At 39.0% G+C, this 22,860-nt stretch overlaps 1 protein-coding gene across 2 annotated transcripts in view; it reads right to left on the bottom strand.

Annotated features, from left to right (window-relative positions):
* BTNL8 (butyrophilin like 8) overlaps window positions 1-22,860 on the bottom strand; it is a 43,938-nt gene that overhangs the window by 5,982 nt on the left and 15,096 nt on the right. The gene's annotated exons all lie outside the window — the stretch shown is intronic.

The raw sequence follows: 22,860 nt of genomic DNA, 5'->3' as shown, positions 1-22,860 counted from the left end.
TTGAATCTGTAAATAGCTTTGGGTAGTATGAACATTTTAACAATGCTAATTCTTCCAATCCCTGAACATGGAATATATTTCCTTTATTTGTGTTCAATTTTTTAAGTTTTATTTTACTTTGTATTGATGTAATAATTGTTCATATTTACAGGGTACAAAGTGGTGCTTTGATATATGTGTACACTATGTAATGATCAAATTAAGGTATCACCTAAAACATTGATCATTTAAGGTAAGAACATTCAAAATCCTCTTTTCTAGCTATTTTGAGATATGTAATATGTTATTGGTAATTATAGTTACCCTACTGTGCAATAGAAGACTGGAACTTACTGCTGCTATTTAAATATAATTTTGTACCTGATCAACCTCTCCTCATCCCCTGCAATCCCTCTACCCTTACCAGCCTCTAGTAACCACTATTCCACTTTCTACTTCTATGAGATCAGCTTTTTAAAAGAATTTTAATTGCCTCATAATAACTGTACATATTTATGTGGTACAATGTGATGTCGTGATACATGTATACATTGTGTAATGATCATTTCCATCACCTCAAACACTTGTCGTGTCTTTGTGGTGAGAACATTCAAAATCCTCTCTTCTAGCTATTCTGAAATATACTATACATTCTTGTTAACTATAGTCACTTTGCTATGCAATAGGACACCAGAACATTTTCTTCCTAATTGTAACTTTGTATGCATTGGCCAGTCTTTCTCCATTCCTCCCTCTACCCTATCCCCAGCTCCAGCAGTCTCTGGTAACCCCTACTTCTCTACTTCTATGAGATAAACTTTTTGGATTCCATATGTGGGTGAGATCATGTGGTATTTGTATTTCTGTGTCTGGCTTAATCTACTTAATGTCTTCTAGATTCTGTACCTCTATGAGATCCATTTATTGGATTCCACTTATGGGTGAGATCATGTATGGTTTAATGTACTTAACGTAGTGTCTTCTAAGTTCATCCATGTTGTTGCAAATAATAGGATTTCACTCTTTTTATTACTGAATAATATTCTATTTTGTATATACATCATATTTGCTTTTCATTAATTTGTTAATAAACACTTAGGTCGATTCCATATCTTAGCTAATGTGAATAGTGCTGAAATAAACATAGGAGTGCAGATTTCTTCAACATGTTGATTTTCTTTCTTTTGGGTATACTCAGTACTTTGATTGCTGGATCTATGGTAGTTTTGTTTTTAATGTTTTGTGAAATCTCCATACTGTTTTCCATAATGAACACACTAATTTAAAATCCCACCAATGGTGTGTAAGTGTTCCTCTTCTCCACATCAACAATTGTTATCTTTTGTCTTTTTGATAATAGCAATTTTAACTTGAGTAATGTTTTATCTCATTGTAGTTTTGATTTGCATTTCCCTGATGACTAGTGATATTGAACAGGTTTTTATATATCTGTTGTTCATTTGTATGTTTTCTTTTAAGAAATGTATATAAGGTCTATCATCCTGGCTGGGCACGGTGGCTCACGCCTGTAATCCCAGCACTTTGGGAGGCTGGATGGATCACCTGAGGTCAGGAGTTAGAGACCAGCCTGGCCAACCTGGTGAAACCCCATCTCTACTAAAAATATAAAAATTAGCTGGGTGTGGTGGAGGGTGTCTGTAATCCCCAGCTACTCGGGAGGCTGAGGCAGGAGAATCACTTGAACCCAGGAAGCTGAGGTTGTAGTGAGCCAAGATTGCGCCATTGCACTGCAGTCTGGGTGACAGAGCGAGACTCTGCCTCAAAAAAAAAAAAAAGTCTATCTTCCCTTTTGTGATTGGATTATTTGGGTTTTTTCACTCTTGAGTTGTTTGAGTTCCTTATATCCTGGATATGAATACCTAGTCAGATGTATAGTTTGCAAATATTTTCTCCCATTCTGTAAGTTACCTCTTCACTCTGTTAATTATTTCCTTTGCTGTGCAAAAGCTTTTCAGTTTGATATAATCACACTTGTCTGTTTCTGCTTTTATTGTCCGTGGTTTTGAAATCACATATAAAAAAAAATTATTGCCCAGTTCAATGTCCTGAAGCATTTTTCCTATGTTTTCTTCTAGTAGCTTTATAGTTTCAGGTTTTACATTTTAGCCTTTAATTCATCAAGAGTTTATTTTTATATATGGTGAGAGATAGGGGTTAGTTCATTCTTCTGCATATCGATACTAGCAAATGCAGCACTATTTTCTGAAGAGACTGTCTTTTCTCTAATATATATTCTTGGCACCTTTCTCAAAAGTGAGCTGACTGTAAATATGTGGATTTATATCTGGATTTTGTATTCTGTCTCATTCTTCTGTGTGTCTGCTTTTATGCTAGTACCACGCTGTCTTGGCTAGCATGCTTTTGTAGTGTATTTTGAAGCTCCATAGTGTGATACCTCCAGCTTTGTTCTTTTATTCAGTAATGTTTTGGCTGTTTGGAGTCTTTTGTGGCTCCATATGAATTTTAGGATTTTGGTTTTTATTTCTTTAAAGAATGTCATTGGTATTTTGATAAGGATTGCATTGACTCTGTAGATCACTTTGGGTAGTATGGTCATTTTACCAATCTTAATTCTTTTAGATCAGGAACATGGGGTATCTTTTCATTTGTTTGTGTTCCCTTCAGTTCTTTTCATCAATGTTTTATAGTTTTTATTGTATAGATCTTCAGCTCCTTGGTTAAACTTATTCCTTGGTATTTTATTTTTTTGTAGCTATTGTAAATGATACTGCTTTCTTGATTCTTTTTCAACTAGTTTGTTATTGGTGTGTAGAAACACTACTGAATTTATATATTGATTTTGTATCCTGCAACATTACTGAATTTGTTTATCAGTTCTAAGAGGTTTTTTTGATGGAATCTTTAGTTTTTTTATATAAAGATCATGTTGTCTGCAAACAGGGACAATTAGACTTTCTCCTTTCCAATTTAGATGCCATTTATTTTTTTCTCTTGCCTGATTGCTCCGGCTAGGACTTCCAGTACTTTGTTGAATAAGAGTAGTAAAAGTGGGCATCCTTGTCTTGTTCCAGTTCTTATTGAAAAGCTTTCAACTTTTCCCCATTCTGTATGATGTTAGCTGTGAGTTTGTCATATGTGACCTTGATTGTGTTGAGGTACATTTCTTCTACATCTAAACTGTTGAGAGTTTATATCATGCAGGATGTTGAATTTCATCAAATATTTTTTAATGTCTATTGAGATGATCATATACTTTTTGGTCTTCATTCTGTTGATGTGATATATCAAATTTATTGATTTCCATATGTTGAACCATCCTTGCATCCCTAGAATCAATCCCACTTAATCATGGTGTATATTCTTTTTGATATGCTATTGGATTTGGATTGCTAGCATTTTGTTGAGAATTTTTGCATCTATGTTCATAATGAATATTGGCCTGTAGCATTCTCCTTTTTGTTGTATTCTTTTCTGATTTTGGCATCAGGATAATACTGTCCTCATGGAATGAGTTTGGAAGAATTCCCACCCCTTCAACTTTTTGTAATACTTTAAGAAGAGAAGGTGTTAGTTCTTTAAAAGTTTAGTAGAATCCAGCAGTGAAGTCATCTTGTTTTGGGCTTTTGTTTGTTGGGATACTTCCTACTGCTGATTCACTCTTGTTACTCATTATTAGTCTGGTTAGGTTTTCTAGTTTTTCCTGACTCTATTTTAGTATGTTCCATGTGTTTATGAGTTTATCTACTTCTTTTACATTTTCCAATTTGTTGGCATATACTAGTTCTTTCTTTCTCTCCTTCCTTCCTTCCTTCCTTCCTTCCTTCCTTCCTTCCTTCCATCCTTCCTTCCTTCCTTCCTCCCTTCCTTCCTCCCTCCCTTCCACCTCTTTCTTCTTGCTGTGTTTCCCAGGCTGCATCTCAATCTCGGCTCACTGCAGCCTCTGCCTCCCAGGTTCAATGATTCTCAGCCTCAGCCTCCTGAGTAGTTGGGGCTACAGGTGCATGCCACCAAGCCCAGCTAATTTTTATGGGTTTTTGTTGTTGTTGTTGTTGTTGTTTTTTAGTAGAGACAGGGTTTCACCACCATGTTGGCCAGGCTGGTTTCGAGCTCCTGACCTCAAGTGATTTGCCTGCCTTGGCCTCCCAAAGTGCTGAGATTACAGGCATGAACAATTGTGCCCCGTGGCATATAGTTCTTAATAGTCTCCAATGATCCTTTGTATTTCTCTATTTCTCTGGTATCAGTTGTAATGCCTCCTTTTGGTTTCTGATTTTCTTTATTTGGATCTTCTCTCTTTTTTTCATAGTTATTCTAGCTAAGGGTTTGTCAATTTTATCTTTTCAAAACACAAACTCTTATTTTGTTGGTCTTTTGTCTTATAATTTTGGTCTTTATTTCATTTATTTCTCCTCTGATATTTATTATTTATTTCCTTCTACAAAATTTGGGCTTTGTTTCTTCTTGCCCTTCTAGTTTCTTGAGGCTAATTGTTTGGAGTTTTTTCTACTTGAAATATTTATACTTTTTATGATGTAGGCATTTATTGCTATAAACTTACCTCCTAGTACTGCTTTTACTATATCCCATATGTTTTGGTATCTTGTGTTTCTTTTTTTTTTTTTTTCCTCTGAGATGAAGTCTTGCTCTGTCGCCCAGGCTGAAGTGCAGCAGCATGATCTCAGCTCACTGCAACCTCTGCCTCCCTGGTTCAAGAGATTCTCCTGCCTCAGCCTCCCGAGTAGCTGGGATTAGCGCCACCATGCCCAGCCAATTTTTGGTATTTTTAGTAGAGACGGTGCTTCACCATGTTGGCCAGGCTGGTCTTGACCCCTTGACCTCGTGATCTGCCCACCTCAGCCTCCCAAAGTGCTGGGATTACAGGCATGAGCCACTGTGCCCAGCTGGTATGTTGTATTTATATTTTCATTTGTTTTAAGGAGTTCTTTAACTTTGTTTTTAACTTCTGCATTGAGCCAATGGTTGTTCAGAAGAATGTCGTTTAATTTCCATGTATTTGTACAATTTCCAGTGTTCTTGTTACTGATTTCTTGTTTTATTCTATTGTGCCCTGAAAATATATTTGATATAGTTTTTATTTTAAAAAAAATTGTTGAGGTTGTTTTGTGGCCTAACATAAAATGTATCCTGCAGAATATTCCATGTGCTGATGAGAAGAATGTGTATTCTGCAGCTTGTGGATAAAATGTTATGTAAATATCTGCTAGGTTCATTTGGTGTATAGGGTACAATAAATCCAATGTTACTTTGTTGATTTTCTGTCTAGATGATCTGTCCAATGGTGAGTGTGGGGTGTTGAAGCCCCCAGCTTCAACAGCTAGACAGTTCAGCTAGACATTACATTAATTAATGTATTGGGATCTACCTTTCCCTTTAGATCTAGTAATATTTGCTTTATGAATTTTGGTGCTTTTGTATTGGGTTCATATATATTTATAATTGCTATATCCTCTTGTTGAATTGACCCCTTTATCATTAAATAATAATCTTCTTTGTCCCTTTTTACAGTTTTTGACTTAAAACCTATCTTATCTAATATAAGTATAGCTATTCTTGCTTGTTTTTTTTTCCTTTTGTGTGGAATACCATTCATCATCCCTCAATTTCAGTCTTTGTGTGTCTTTACAAGTGAAGTGAGTTTCTTCTGGGCAGCATATAATGGGATCTTTTTTCATTTATTCATTCATTCATTCATTCAGCCAATCTATATATTTTAATTAGGGAATTTAAACTATTTACATTCAAGGGTATTGTTGATGAGTGAGGACTTATTCCTGTCATTTTGTTAACTTTTTGTTCATTATTTTGTATATCCAAGTTTGATTCTTCCTCTCTTATCATTTCCCTTTGCCGTTTGATGGATTACTATAGTGATAAAATTTGATTCCTTTCTCTTTCTCATTTTCATATCTATTCTTCCAGTGAGTTGTCTACCTTCAGGTGTTTTCATATGGTAGTTATCATCCTTTCCCTTCCAGACGTAGGACTCCCTTGAGCATTTCTTGTAAGACTGATCTAGTGGTGATAAATTCCCTCAGTTTTGCTTATCTAAAAAATATCTTTTTCTTCTTTATTTCCGAAGAATATCTTTGCTGGACATCATGTCTTAGTTGGCTTTTTTTTCCTTCCAGCACTTTGAACATAGTATCCCTTTCTCTCTTGGCCTGTAAGATTTCTGTTAAGAAATCTGCTGTTACCATCCTGACCAACATGGCGAAACCCCGTCTCTACTAAAAATACAAAAATTAGCTGGGTGTGGTGGTGCGTGCCTGTAATCCCAGCTACTCGAGAGGCTAAGGCAGGATAATCACTTGAACTAGGGAGTCAGAGGCTGCAGTGAGCCGAAATCGTGCCAGTGCATTCCAGCCTGGCGACAGAGCAAGACTCCATCAAAAAAAAAGAAAGAAAGGAAGGAAGGAAGGAAGAAGGAAAGAAATCTGTTGTTAGTCTGATGGGAATTCTCTTGTACGTAGCATGACACTTTTATCTTGCTCATTTTAGAATTCTTTGTTTGTCCTTTTGACAATTTGACTAAAATGTGCCATGTAGAGGACCTTTTTGTGTTGAATATTTTGGAAACTTTTAAGCTTCCTGGAACTGGATGTCCACATCTCTTCCAGGACTTGCGAAGTTTTCAGCTATTATTTTATTAAATAGGTTATTTACACCATCTCTCATCTCTTCTTCTGAAACTCACATAATATGAAAATTTTTTCACTTAATGGTATTTCATAAGTCCTGTATACTTTCTTCATTCTTTTTTCTGTTTCTTTTTTTCATCGGACTGGGTTATTTCAAAATACCTGTCTTCAAGTTCAGAAATTCTTTCTTCTGATTCATCTCCTGTATAAATTTGAAAGGAATCAAATTTTATCACTATAGTAATCCATCAAATGGCAATGTTTTTATTTCATCCATTGAATTCCTTAGCTCCAAGATTCCTGTTTAGCTCTGTTTTGTAGTATCTGTCTCTCTGTTGAATATTTCTTTTTTTTTTTTTTAATGGGGAAAGGGGCTTTTAAAAAGTATTTCATTTAGATGAAAAATTGTTTTCCTGATTTTGTTAAATTCTCCATTTCTAGTCTCTTGTGTCTCACTAAGTGTTCTTAAGATCATTATTTTGAACTCCTTTTCAGGCATTCATAGATTTTATTTTCCTTGGAGTCTGTTACTGAAGAATTACTGTGTTCCTTTGGAGGTGTCATATTTCCTTGGATTTTCATGTTTCTTGGGTTCCTACATTGATATCTGCAAATTTGGTGGAACAATAACCTCTTCCAATTTTATGGAATAACATATATAAACCACCTGTTAGTTTTGTTGATGTTTTCTTCTGTTTTTCTACGCTCTATTTCTGCTCTAATTTTTGTTATTTCAAACATTTTCAACTTGGGGCTTCTTTTTTTTATTTTTCTAGTTCCCTGAGGTGGAAACTTTTATAGGCAAAGATGTTTTCCTGTAGATGAGTCCTATGGTGTTGGTTGGATACGTGGGTGCTGTATTATATTAATAATTTCCATGTAACTGCTTCAGCTGTAATCAACATTGGAAGTACCTTCAAGTGTGTCAATGTTGTAGGCTGTGTGTAGTTTTGGAGGCAATGGCACAGCTTTGCAGGGAGCTGGGGCCACCAGCTAGGCTGGTTTTTAGGCAAGGGCGGTGCACACCAAACATGACAGCTCCACTGGTCACTTGGTCCCAGGGGTGTACCAGTCAAGGAGGCAAGGTTACTAGAGGTGCCAGGTGCTGAGTGGGCCAGTACCTGGAGTCCTAGACGATGCACATAGCATGCAGCAGCTCTGCAAGTAAATGAGATATGGCCACCATCAGTGGTGGACACCAAATGGGCTGTTCCTGAGACTCCTGGGGGGCTGCGTGCAGCATGTAGTCACTCTGCCAATAAAGGATATGAAGTCATGGCAGCAGGTGCTGAGTGCACCAGTCCTTGGAACCCTGGGGGATGCAGGCAGTGTGTGGTGCCTCCACTGTTCCAGGGGGTGGTATTTCTGGTGGGAGCAGATGCTGGGCAGGCTAATTCCCAATTCCTGGGGAACATGTGTGGTGTACAGCACCTCTGACAGTTGAAAGTTTCGGCTCACTGGTGGTCTGGTCACATGTGACTCCACAAGTCCTTAGATCACTGGAGTCACATGTGGCAGGCAGCAGCTCCACCAATCAAGTGGTCAGGGTCACTGGTTGAGGGGATGGAGTGGCCAGTGGCAAGCTTCAGCTGTGTTCATCCACAATTCCCGCAGAGCACACTACAGCAAGTGGCAGCTCTGCTAGTCAAGGACATCAAAACAATATTAATTCTTCCAATTATGAACACGGGATAGTTTTCCATTTGCTTGTGTTTTCTTCAATTTCTTTAATCAGTGTTTTATAATTTTCCATAATTTTAACCAGGTCTTTCATCTCTGGTTAAATTTATATCTAAGTACTTTTTCGTTGCTATTGGAATTGTTTTCTTAATCTTTTTCAGATAGTTTTTCATTAGTGTATAGAAATGAAACTGATCTTTGTATGTTGATGTTGTATCTTTCAACATTACTAGACTTGTTTACCTTTTCCAATACTTTTTTGGCTAAGTCTTTAGGATTTTCTATATATAAGATCATGTTATTACTAAATAGAGACAATTTTACTTTTTTCTTTCCAATGTGGATACCTTTTCTTTCTTTCTTTTGCCTAACTGTGCTGGTTAGGACATCCAGTACTATGTTAGAAAGAAGTGCCGGGGCGGTGGCTCACGCCTGTAACCCCAGCACTTTCGGAGGACAAGGCAAGCAGATCACAAGGTCAAGAGATCGAGACCATCCTGGCCAACATGGTGAAAACCTGTCTCTACTAAAAATACAACAAAATTAGCTGGGTATGGTGGTGCATGCCTGTAGTCCCAGCTACTCGGGAGGCTGAGGCAGGAGAATCACTTGAACCCAGAAGACGGAGGTTGCAGTGAGCTGAGATCATGCCACTGCACTCCAGCCTGGCGACAGAGCAAGACACCAAAAAAAAAAAAAAAAAAAGTTATAAGAATGGGCATTCTTGTATTGTCCCTGATCTAGCAGGAAAAGTGTTCCACTTTTCATGTTTAAGTATGATGTTGATAACAGTGGCAGCCTGTCTGGAGCAGTTGCTGTGAAGATGCTGGCTGCAGCAGGGGAGGTGTGGCTGGGGCCATGTGCTCCATGGAGCCAGGTGGGGCTGGGAGGGGGCTGGGAATGGGGGGAGCCCCACTCTCTACCAAGTCCACGGGGCAGGAGTCCTGTGCTCTGGGGCACAACTGCAGTCACCCAGCCGCAGCTCCAGACCCAGGCATCACTGTGCTCTCGGGGCCCTGGAAACCCTCTCTGCCCCTGCAGGCTCAGAAGTGCCTGCTCCTGCTTCCTACCCTCTCTCTGCTCCTGGTGTCCACTCCAGTGCAAAGCAAAGTTGTAGCCGAGTCCAGGCACTGTTGTGCCCAGCCAGGTATGCATGTGCTGGAGGCAGTGCTGACATGCCAGCTTCTGCCTCCTCAGCTCCTTCTGGACTTTGAGCACCAGTGAGCACAGGAGGGAGGACGACGGCTGAGGGCAGCTCTGCACAGGTCTGCAGGTCCAACTCAGCATGAACAGCCCAGGCGCCATGGATGGCGTGTTGATGGTGGAAGGGAAACAGGTTCCTGGGTGGAAAGGGGCAGGTCCCTAACTACCTTCAAGCCAGGGATGACCTGAAGCCTGGGGGCTGGGCTGCCAGTTCCGGGTGGAGTCCACTGCCTGGAGTCAGAATTTATGGTGCTTTTTCCCAGCCACCCATGGCCATCCATGAACCAATCAGCATGCACTCCCTTCCTTCTGGGCCCATAAAAACCCCTAGACTCAGACAGACATCAGGACTATGAAGTGAGAAGCTGGAAGGAGCTACCCACTTGTTGGGATGACCTGCCTGCAGAAAGGAGCTACCCACTTCAGGTCTCCTGAGAATTGTTCTGTTGCTCAATAAAGCTCCTCACTGCCTTACTCACCCTCCAGTTGTCTGTGTACCACATTCTTCCTGGATATGGGACAAGAACTTGGGAACCACTGAAAGGTTGGACTGAAAAAGCTGTAACACAAACAGGGCTGATATACACCGCCCTGTTTGCAATGTTGCAGACAATGAGAAGGAGAGAAGAGCTGCAGCCCTTCCAGGAGCCCAGACCTAGGGGCTTCCCATGCCAGGACTGTGACACCCTCTTTGGGCCTGTATGGTTTCTGGCATTTCCAAGCTTCCAGGCACCACCACATTCCCCTCGTCCAGACACAGGTGCCTACAGTGGAAGCCACTTGCAGTGCATCTGATCTAGCCACACAGAGGTTTACATGGAGCTGGCACCTGTGCTGGTGCCTAGAGCTGCCTGCTCCACCACAGCAGCCAGCATGCCTGGCTGTGCACAGTGGCCAGATTTTGTGCTCGCTCACTCATGCACTCCTCACTGCTCTGTGCCTGGCTCGCCCTTGGCAGGTGTGGGATCTGGACTGGTATCACAAGCCAAGCACAGCCTGCAAGGCCAAGGGGGCAGAACAAGCCCAATGGGCCTAAGAAAAACTTGGGCAAAGGTTTCCAGAGGAAAAGCAACACCCAAAGGATGCCATGGCAATGTTAGCTATGGGTTGTCATATATGGCTTTTATTGTATTGAAGTACATTCCCTGTACACCTAATATGTTCAGAGATTTTTAATCATGAAAGGGTGCTGAATTTATCAAATATTTTCTCTGTATCAATTGAGATTATCATATGATTTTTATCCTTCACTTTGCTTATATGTTATATGACATTTATATTTGTATATATTGAACCATGCTTGCATCCTAGGGTTAAATCATACTTGGTCACAGTGGGCAATTCTTTTAATGTGCTATTTTATTTGGTTTACTAGTATTTGGTGGGGGGTGGAATTTTTGCATCTATTTTCATCAGGAATATTGGCCTGTAGTTTTCTTTTTTTTTCAGTGTCCTTGTCTGATATTGGTATCAGGGTAATGTTGACCTTGTAAAATAAGTTTGGAAGTATGTCCTCTGTCATTTTTTGGAAGAGTTTGAGAAATGTTGGCAGTTTTTCTTTAAATGTTTGGTAGAATTCATCAGTGATGTCACTGGGTCCTGGGCTTTTCTTTGATGGGAGAATTTTTATTACTAAGTCAGTCTCCTTACTTATTATTGATCTGTTCTTTGGACGTAATTCTTTTTTCTTTTTCTAGTTCCTTGATGTGTAACATTAGGCTGTTTATTAGAGATCCTTCTTCTTTGATACAGATGTCTATTGCTATAAATTTCCCTCTCATTTCTGCCTTTAATGCACCCCATAAGTTTTGTGTGTTGTGTTTCCATTCTTGCTTGTCTCAAAATATTTTTTATTTCATTCTTGTTTTTTTCTGCGACCCAATGGTTGTTTGAAAGCATGTTGTTTAATTTCCACATATTTGCCTGTTTTCCAAGATTTCTATTGATTTCTAGGTTGTACCATTGTGGTCTGAAAATATACTTATTATGAGTTTAATCCTCTTAAATTTAAAACTTTTTATGTGGCCTAAGATATGATATGTTCTGGAGAATGTGCACTTGAGAAGAATGTGTGCTCTACTGGTGTTGGATAGAATATTCTGTATATGGCTATTAAGTCCATTTGCTCTAACATGTAGTTTAAGTCCAAAGTTTTCTTATTGATTGTGTGTCTAGATTATCTGTTCATTGCTGAAAGTGGGATTTGAGGTTCCATACTTCTGTTGTGTTGCAGTTTATCTCTCCTTAAAATATTTACTAACTGCTTTGATGTTTTGTGCATATATATTTATATTGTTATATGTTCTTGGTAAATTGAACCCTTTATTATTACGTAATGACCTTTTTCTCTTTTTATAGTTACATACTTAAAGTCTATTTTGTCTCATATAAGTATAGCTACCACTGCTTTTTTTTTTTGGTTTTTATTTGCATGGAATATCCTTTTTCATCCCCTCACTTTCAGACTTTGTGTGTCTTTACTAGTAATGTGAGTCACTTATAGACAGTAGTATATGGTTGATTTTAAAAATACATTCAGCCAGTCTATGTATTTTAATTGGAGAATTTAACCCATTTACATTCAAGGTTATTTATAGATACAGACTTCCATTTTATAATTTGTTTTATGTTGGTTTTGTAGATCTTTTATTTTTAATTCTTCTCTGGCTGTCTTCCTTTGAAATTTGATGATTTCTCACAGTTGCATGCTTTGAATCCTTTGTTTTTTATTGTTTGTGCAATTGCTGTGGCTTTTTAAAAATTATACTTAAAATTGGCCAGGCGCAGTGGCTCACGCCTGTAATCCCAGCACTTTGGGAGGCTGAGGCGGGCGGATCACGAGGTCAGGAGATCGAGACCATCCTAGGTAACATGGTGAAACCCCGTCTCTACTAAAAATACAAAAAAAAATTAGCCAGGCATGGTGGTGGGCACCTGTAGTCCCAGCTACTTGGGAGACTGAGGCAGGAGAATGGCGTCAACCTGGGAGGGGGAGCTTGCAGTGAGCCGAGATTGTGCCACTGCACTCCAGCCTGGGCAACAGAGCAAGACTCCATCTGAAAAAAATAATTATACTTAAAGTTATGGGATACATTTGCAGAATGTGCAGGTTTGTTACATAGGTATACATGTGCCATGCTGGTTTGCCGCACCCATCAACTCATCATCTACATTACGTATTTCTCCTAATGCTATCCCTCCTTAGCCCCCCACACCCTGACATGACCCAGTGTGTGATATTCCCCTCCCTGTGTCCATGTGTTTTCATTGTTCAACTTCCACTTATGCTTATTTATGGCTGCATAGTATTCAATGGTGTATATGTGTCACATTTTATTTATCCAGCCTATCATTGATGGGCATTTGGGTTGGTTCCAAGTCTTTGCTATTGTGAACAGTGCTGCAATAAACATATGTGTGCATGTGTCTTTATAGTAGAATGATTTATAATCCTTTGAGTATATACTTAGTAATGGGATTGCTGGGTCAAATGGTATTTCTGGTTCTAGATCCTTGAGGAATCGCCACACTGTCTTCCACAATGGTTGAACTAATTTACACTCCCACCAATAGTGTAAAAACTTTCCTATTTCTCCACATTCTCTCCAGCATGGGTTGTTTCCTGACTTTTTAATGATCACCATTCTAACTGGCACAAGATGGTATCTCATTGTGCTTTTGATTTGCATTTCTCTAATGACCAGTGATGATGAGTTTTTTTTTCACGTTTGTTGGCCACATAAATGTCTTCATTTGAGAAGTGTCTGTTCATATCCTTCCCCCACTTTTCGATGGCATTGTTTGTTTTTTTTCTTGGAAATTTGTTTAAGTTCTTGTAGATTCTGGATATTAGCCCTTTGTCAGATGGATGGATTGCAAAAATTTTCTCCCACTCTGTAGGTTGCCTGTTCACTCTGATGATAGTTTCTTTTGCTGTGCAGAAGCTCTTTAGTTTAATTAGATCCCACTTGTCAATTTTGGCTTTTGTTGCTATTGCTTTTAGTGTTTTAGTCATGAAGTCTTTGCCCATGCCTATATCCTGAATGTTATTCCCTAGGTTTTCTTCTAGGGTTTTTACAGTTTTAGGTTTTATGTTTAAGTCTATAATCCATCTTGAGTTAATTTTGTATAAGGTGTAAGGAAGGAGTCCAGTTTCAGTTTTCCGCGTATGGCTAGCCAGTTTTCCCAACACCATTTATTAAATAGGGAATCCTTCCCCCATTGCTTATTTTTGTCAAGTTTGTCAAAAATCAGATGGTTGTAGATGTGTGGCATTATTTAAGGCCTCTGTTCTGTTCCATTGCTCTATATATCTGTTTTTGTACCAGTACTATGCTGTTTTGGTTACTGTAGCCTTCTAGTATAGTTTGAAGTCAGGTAGCATGATGCCTCCAGCTTTGTTCTTTTTGCTTAGGATTGTCTTGGCTATACGGGCTATTTTGTGGTTCCATATGAACTTTAAAGTAGTTTTTTCCAATTCTGTGAAGAAAGTCAGTGGTAGCTTGATGGGGATAGCATTGAATCTATAAATTACCTTGGGCAGTATGGCCATTTTCATGATATTGAGTCTTTCTATCGATGAGCATGGAATATTCTTCCATTTCTTTGTGTCCTCTCTTATTTCCTTGAGCAGTGGTTTGTAGTTCTCCTTGAAGAGGTCCTTCATGTCCTTTGTAAGTTAGATTCCTAGGTATTTTATTCTCTTTGTAGCAATTGTGAATGAGAGTTCACTCATGATTTGGCTCTCTGTTTGTCTATTATTGGTGTATAGAAATGCTTGTGATTTTCGCACATTGATTTTGTATCCCGAGACTTTGCTAAAGTTGCTTATCAGCTTAAGGAGATTTGGGGCTGAGACACTGGGGTTTTCTAAACATGCAATCCTATCATCTGCAAACAGAGACAATTTGACTTCCTCTCTTCCTATTTGAATACCCTTTATTTCTTTCTCTTGCCTGACTGCCCAGGCCATAACTTCCAATACTATGTTGAATAGGAGTGGTGAAAGAGGACATCCTTGTCTTGTGCCGGTTTTCAAAGGGAATGCTTCCAGTTTTTGCCCATTCAGTATGATATTGGCTGTGGGTTTGTCATAAGTAGCTCTTATTATTTTGAGAGACATTCCATTGACATCTAATTTATTGAGAGTTTTTAGCATGAAGGGGTGTTTAATTTTATCGAAGGCCTTATCTGCATCTATTGAGATAATGTTTTTGTCATTGGTTCTGTTTATGTGATGGATTACGTTTATTAATTTGCGTATGTTGAACCAGCCTTGCATCCCAAGGATGAAGCCAACTTGATCGTGGTGGATACGGTTTTTGATGTGCTGCTGGATTTGCTTTGCCAGTATTTTATTGAGGATTTTCAAATTGATGTTTATCAGGAATATTGGCCTGAAATTTTCCTTTTTTGTTGTGTCTCTGCCAGGTTTTGGTATCAGGATGATGGTGGCCTCATAAAATGAGTTAGGGAGGAGTTTCTCTCTTTCTATTGTTTGGAATAGTTTCTGAAGGAATAGTACCAGCTCCTCTTTGTACCTCTGGTAGAATTCAGCTGTGAATCCATCTTGTCCTGGGCCTTTTTTGATTGGTAGGCTATTAGTTACTGCCTGAATTTCAGAACTTGTTATTGGTCTATTCAGGGATTTGACTTCTTCCTGGTTTAGTGTTGGGAGGGTGTATGTGTCCAGGAATTTATCCATTTCTTCTAGATTTTCTAGTTTATTTGTGTAGAGGCATTTATAGTATTCTCTGATTGTAGTTTGTATTTCTATGGGATCAGTGGTGATATCCCCTTTATCATTTTTTATTGTGTCTATTTGATTCCTCTCTCTTTTCTTCTTTATTAGTCTCACTAACGGTATATCTATTTTGTTAATCTTTTCAAAAAACCACCTCCTGGATTCATTGATGTTTTGAAGGGTTTTTTGTGTCTCTATTTCCTTCAGTTCTGCTCTTATCTTAGTTATTTCTTGTCTTCTGATAGCTTTTGAATGTGTTTGCTCTTGCTTCTGTAGTTCTTTTATTTGTGATGTTAGGGTGTCGATTTTAGATCTTTCCTGCTTTCTCCTGTGGGCATGTAGTGCTATAAATTTCTCTCTAAACACTGCTTTAGCTGTGTCCCAGAGGTTCTGGTACATTGTGTCTTTGTTCTCATTGGTTTCAAAGAGCTTATTTATTTCTGCTTTAATTTCATTGTTTACCCAGTAGTCATTCAGGAATAGGTTGTTCAGTTTCCATGTAGTTTTGTGGTTTGAGTGAGTTTTTTAATCCTGAGTTCTAATTTGATTGCACTGTGGTCCGAGAGGCTGTTTGTTATGATTTACATTCTTTTGCATTTGCTGAGGAGTGTTCTGTTTCGAATTATGTGATCAACTGTAGAATAAGTGTGATGTGGTCCTGAGAAGAATATATATTATGTTGATTTGGGGTGGAGAGTTCTGTAGCTGCCTGTAGGGTCCACTTGTTCCAGAGCTGAGTTCAAGTCCTGAATATCCTTGTTAATTTTCTGTCTCGTTGATCTGTCTAATACTGACAGTTGGGTGTTAAAATCTTCCACTATTATTGTGTGGGAGTCTAAGTCTCTTTGTAGGTCTCTAAGAACTTGCTTTATGAATCTGGGTGCTTCTATATTGGGTGCATATATATTTAGGATAGTTAGCTCTTCTTGTTGCATTGATCACTTTATCATTATGTAATGCCCTTCTTTGTCTCTTTTGATCTTTGTTTGTTTAAAGTCTGTTTTATCAGAGACTAGGATTGCAACGCTTGCTTTTTTCTGCTTTCCGTTTGGTTGGTAAATTTCCTCCATCTCTTTATTTTGAGCCTATGTGTGTCTTTGCACGTGAGATGGGTCTCCCGAATATAGCACATTAATGGGTCATGACCCATTATCAAATTTGCCAGTCTGTGTCTTTTAACTGGGGCATTTAGCCTATTTACATTTAAGGTTAATATTGTTATGTGTGAATTTGATCCTGTCATTATTATGCTAGCTGGTTATTTTGCCCATTAGTTGATGCAGTTTCTACAACTTGGTGTGTTTTTGCAATGGCTGGTACTGGTTTTTCCTTTCCATATTTAGTGCTTTCTCCAGGAGCTCTTGTAAGGCAGGTCTGGTGGTGACAAAATCCCTCAGCATTTGCTTTTCTATAAAGGATTTTATTTCTCCTTCACTTATGAAGCTTAGTTTGGCTGGATATGAAATTCTGGGTTGAAAATCCATTTCTTTAAGAATGTTGACTATTAGCCCTCACTCTCTTCTGGTTTGTAGGGTTTCAGCAGAGAGATCCACTGTTACTCTGATGGGCTTCCCTTTGTGGATAACCCAACCTTTCTCTCTGGCTTCCCTAAACATTTTTTCTTTCATTTCAACCTTGGTGAATCTGACGATTATGTGTCTTGGGGTTGCTCTTCTCAAGGAGTATCTTTGTGGTGTTCTCTGTATTTCCTGAATTTGAATGTTGGCCTGTCTTACTAGGTTGGGGAAGTTCTCCTGGGTAGTATCCTGGAGAATCTTTTCCAACTTGGTTCCATTCTCCCCGTCACTTTCAGGTATAGCAATCAAACATAGGTTTGGTCTTTTCACATAGTCCCATATTTCTTGGAGGCATTGTTTGTTCATTTTCATTCTTTTTTTCTCTAATCTTGTCTTCATGTTTAATTTCATTAAGTTGATCTTCAGTTTCTGATATCTTTTTCTTCCACTTGATTGATTTGGCTGTTGATACTTGTGTATGCTTCACGAAGTTCTCATGCTGTGTTTTTCAGCTCCATCAGGTCATTTATCTTCTTCTCTAAACTGGTTATTCTAGTTAGCAGCTTCTCTAACCTTTTTTCAAGGTTCTTAGCTTCCTTGCATTGGGTTAGAACATGCTCCTTTAGCTCAAAGGAATTTGCTATTACCCACCTTCTGAAGCCTACTTCTGTCAGTTCATCCAACTCATTCTCCATCCGGTTTTGTTCCCTTGCTGGTGAGGAGTTGTAATCCTTTGGAGCAGAAGAGGCATTCTGGTTTTAGGAATTTTCAGCCTTTTTGCACTGGTTTTTCCTCATCTTCATGGATTTATCTACCTTTGGTTTTTGATGTTGGTGACCTTCGAATGGGGTTTCTGTGTGGACATCCTTTTTGTTGATGTTGATGCTATTCCTTTCTGTTTGCTAGTTTGCCTTCTACCAGTCAGGACCCTCTGCTGCAGGTCTGCTGAAGTTTACTGGAGGTCCACTCCAGGCCCTGTTTGCTTGGGTATCATCAGCAGAGGGTGCAGAACAGCAGAGATTGCTGCCTGCTCCTTCCTCTGTAAGGTTCGTCCCAGGGGGGCATCCACCATATGCCAGCCGGAGCTCTCCTGTATGAGGCGTCTGTCGAGCCCTGCTGGGAGGTGTCTTTCAGTCAAAAGGCACAGGGGTCAGGGACCCACTTGAAGAGGCAGTCTGTCCCTTAGCAGAGCTCAAGCACTGTGCTGGGAGAGCTGCTGTTCTCTTCAGAGCAGGCAGGCAGGAACGTTTAAGTCTGCTGAAGTTGTGCCTACAGCTTCTCCTTCCCCCAGGTGCTCTGTCCCAGGGAGATGGGAGTTTTATCTCTAAGCCCTTGACTGGGGCTGCTGCCTTTCTTTCAGAGATGCCCTGCCCAGAAAGGAGGAATCTAGAGAGGCAGTCTGGCTACAGAGGCTTTGCCAAGCTGCAGTAGGCTCCAGAGAGTTTGAACTTCCTGGTGGCTTTGTTTACACTGTGAGGGAAAAACTGCCTACTCAAGCCTCAGTAATGGTGATGTCCCTCTGCCCACCAAGCTCGAGTGTCCTGGGTCGACCCCAGACTGCTCTGCTGCCAGTGAGAATTTCAAGCCCTTGGATCATAGCTTGCTGGGCTCCATGGGGGTGGGATCCACTGAGCTAGACCACTTGGCTTTCTGGCTTCAGCCCCCTTTCCAGGGGAGTGAATGGTTCTGTCTTGCTGCCCTTCCAAGTGCCACTGGGGTATGAAAATCTCCTGCAGCTAGCTTGGTGTCTGCCCAAACGGCCACCCAGTTTTGTGCTTAAAACCCAGGGCCCGGGTGGTGTAGGCACCCAAGGGAATCTTCTGGTCTATGAGTTGCAAAGACCATGGGAAAAGCATAATATCTGGGTTGGAGTGCACCGTTCCTCATGGCACAGTCCCTCACAGCTTCCCTTGGCTATGAGAGGGAGTTCCCCAACCCCTTGCACTTCCCAGGTGAGGTGATGCCCCACCCTACTTCAGCTCGCTTTCCGTGGGCTGCACCCACTGTCTAACCAGTCCCAATGAGATGAGCCGGGTACCTCAGTTGGAAATGCAGAAATCACCTCCCTTCTGCATTGATCTTGCTGGGGGCTGCAGACCGCAGCTGTTCCTATTTGGCCATCTTGCCAGCCACCGCCTGCTGTGGTTTTTTTGTGTTGTGGTTACCATGAGGCATACACAAAATATCTTGTCCTTTTAACATGCTATTTTATTCTGATAACTTTAATCACACACAAAAACCCTACACTTTCACTCCTTTCCACTTTTTATGATTTTGATGTCACAATTTACATGTTTTGTAATTTGTATTTCTTTACAATTTATTTTAGCTATAGGTGCTTTTAATAATTTTGTCTTTTAACTGTGACAGTAGGGATAAATTAGCTTTAAATACCACCCTTACTGTATTAGAGAATTCTGAATATGACTATATATTATTTTTACCAGTGAGTTTTTTACTTCCATATGTTTTTGTTATTATAATCCTTTTGTTTTAGTTAAAGGGCTCCCTTTAGTAATATTTATAAAATAGATCTAATAATGATTAATTACCATAGCTTTTGTTTGTCTGGGAAAGATTTTATTTCTCCCTCATTTCTGAAGGACAGATTTGCTAGTAATGTAATCTTGATTGGCAATCTTTTCCTTCAACACTTTGAATACATAATGCCATTCTTTCCTGGCATGCAGGATTGCTGCTAAGAGAAAGGCTGAAAACCATATTGGGGCTCTCTTGAATGTGATATGGTTCATTCTCTTGCTGCCTTCAGTATTCTTTCTTTGTCTCTGATTTTTTGATAATTGGAATATGATATATCTTGGTAAAATCCTCTTTGGGTTGAATTTGATTGATGACATCCAAGCTTCCTGAACCTGGATATTTTTGTGTTTCACCACATTTGGGAAATTTTCAGCCATTATTTTCTTAAATATGCCTTCTGGATCTTGTTCTCTCTCATCTCCTTCTGAAACTCCTATTATGCAAAAGTCAGTACACTTAATGGTGTCCAATAATTCCTATAGGTCTTTTTCATTTTTTATTCTTTTTTCTTTTTTATTCTCTGACTGGATAATTTAAAATATCCAGTCTTCAAGCCCAGTGATTCTTTGCCTTGATCAAGTCTGCTGTTGAAGCTTTCTAGTTAATATTTTGGTTCAGTTATTGTATTCATCATTTCTAGGATTTTAACTATTTTATTGTTTTTATTCCTTTGTCAAGCTTTTCTTTTTGTTCATTAACCATTTTCCAAATGTTATTTATTTTCTATCTGCATTTTCATGTAGTTTCCTGAACTTCTTTAAGGGGATTATCTTAAATTCTTAGTGGTCTCATAGACTTGCATATTTCAGGGTCTATTACTGGAGCATTATTAGTTTCTTTTGGTGTCATATTTTCTTGATTTTTAAAATAATCCTTCTGTCTTTGTGTTGGTACCTGCACATTTGAAGAAATGGCCACCTTTTCTGGCCTTTGCAAGTGTTCTTTCTCAGTAAGAGGTCTTCACTATTTAATATAGCCTGGGATTCTGAATAGGCCAACTGATAGCAACCTCAGACAGGCAGATGTGGGTGTTGGGTTCTCTAGTTGGGCTGGGCCACTACCTGTGCTCTGACATTAAATGGAACTGCTGGCTGTGCTCCTGTGACAGGTGGTGCTGCTGATTGGGCTCTGCAGTTGCCTCTGATTGTCCAGGGTTAGAGGTTGTCTTTCTTGCTAGATGGTACTGTTGTTTGGAATCTGTAGTTGGTCAGGGACATGTGCTGAGCTCTGAGGCTGGGTGAGATTTCTGGGGTTGCTGCTTGATCACTCAGGGTGGGCAGGGCCAGAGGCTATGCTCCACAGATGTGTGTGGACTTGGGCTTGGCTCCTAGTCTAGAGTAGCCTTAAGCAGAACACCAATGGTGGGTTGAGTTGCTGCATAGCTACTGAGTCTGGGCAAGATCAGATGCTCCCTCTGAGGATAATCACAGAGCTGCTATTGTCTTCCTATCTAGGGAATATGCAAAGAGAACCCAAGGCTGGCTGAGTCGCTGCTCAGCTGCTGAGGTTGGCCGGGGCCAGATGCTCCCTGTATGGTCAACTGCCAGTGTGCACTTGCCTCCCACGCTGAGTAAGGCTTAAAGACAGCATCAGGAATTGTGTTGCTACTTGACCAGTGGGGCTCAGTAGGGCCAGATGTGTCTCTCCTCTTATTTTAGTTATTTTAGTAAACTTATCTAATCCTTAATAAGAGTATAAAAATATTTTATTAAATATATTTCTATGTGACATTTTGTGTTATTATACATGGCATATTTGTTTGTTTTTCTGTCTTTGCTGGTGTATAAAATGCAATGTATTTTGTTTACTGATCTTATTTTTATGAACATAATGAAGTATAAATTGAAAGAATTTGTCTGTAGATTAATCCAGATTTCCAATGTGTATTATCATATAACCTGTTGGAAATAGGCATTCTATTTTTTCCTTCCTGGAAATTGTAATTCTTTTTTCACTTTCTTTCCTTTTTTGCAATGATTACTATTCCAGCATATTGTTGAACAGCAATGTTTAATGCAGTTATCTTCATTAAGTTCCTGAGTTTAAACCTCCTACCATGATGTATCATGGTAGCTATGGGTATTTTTAAATAGCTTTCTGTCAGATGAAAGAAGTGCTCTTCTGTTGCTAATTCATAAAAGGTTTTCTTTTATTTCTGGATTCACAAGTGTTTTAAATCATAGTTAGATGTTGAAACTTATATATGTTTTATTAACATCTATAGAGAATCTTATAGATTTTCTCCTTTAACTTATTAAGGTAATACTTACATAAATATACATATCCCAATGTTGACCTAACTTTTTATTCCTGGGTAAGCTCAATTCAGTCAAAATGTATTAGGTTTTTTAAAAAACATTTGCTTGGAGTTTATAAAATTTCTAATTGGAATTTTACATTTATGTTTCTGAAAATTTCTTATTAATATTTTTTAAACTGCCTTATTGGCTAAATCCCCCAATTAAAAGGCACAGAGTGGCAAGCTGGATAAAGACACAAGACCAAATGGTATGCTGTCTTCAAGAGACTAATCTCACATGCAACAACATCCATAGGCTCAAAATAAAGGGGTGTAGGAAAATCTACTAAGCAAATGGAAAGCAGGAAAAAGCAGGAGTTGCAATTATAATTTGAGACAAAACAGACTTTAAACCAACAATAATCAAAGAAGACAAAGAAAGGCAATATATGATGGTAAAGGGTTCAGTTCAACAAACATAACTATCCTGAATATATATGCACCCAACACAAAAGCACCCAGATTCATAAAGCAAGTTCTTGGAGACCTTCAAAGAGATTTAGACTTCCACACAATAATAGTGGGAGACTTCAACACCCCACTGACTGTATTAGATAGATTATTGAGGCAGAAAATTAACAAGATATTCAGGACCTGAACTCACACTGGATCAAATGGATCTCATAGACATCTACATAACTCTCCACCCAAAAATAACAGAATATACATTCTTCTTATCACTACATAGCACATACTTTAAAACTGACCACATAATCAGACACAAAACACTTCTTAGCAAATGCAAAAGAACTGAAATCATAACAACCACTCTCTCAGACCACAGCTCAATACGATTACAGATCAAGACTAACAAAATCACTCAAAACAATACAATTACATGGAAATTGAATAACCTACTCCTGAATGACTTTTGGGTAAATAATGAAATTAAGGCAGAAATCAAGAATTTCTTTGAAACTAATGAGAAAAAAGACACAACATACCAGTACCTCTGGGACACAACCAAGGCACTGTTAAGAGGGAACTTTATAGCACTAAACAACCACATCAAAAAGTTAGAAAGATCTCAATTTAAGAACCTATTATCACAACTAAAAGAACTAGAGAACCAAGAGAAAATCAATCCCAAAGTTAGCAGAAGATAAGACATAACAAAATCAGAGCTGAACTGAAGGAGATTGAGATATGAAATACCATTCAAAAGATCAATGAATCCAGAGTTGGTTTTTGAAAAAAATTAATAAAATATATAGACCACTAGCTAGGCTAATAAAGAAGAAAAGAGAAAAAAAATCC

This window comes from Pan paniscus, chromosome 4 (assembly GCF_029289425.2).
Source record: "Pan paniscus chromosome 4, NHGRI_mPanPan1-v2.0_pri, whole genome shotgun sequence".
In the NCBI taxonomy this organism is placed as follows: domain Eukaryota; kingdom Metazoa; phylum Chordata; class Mammalia; order Primates; family Hominidae; genus Pan; species Pan paniscus.
Note: the sequence above shows the minus strand (reverse complement) of the source record. Positions and strands in the feature narration are given on the sequence as shown.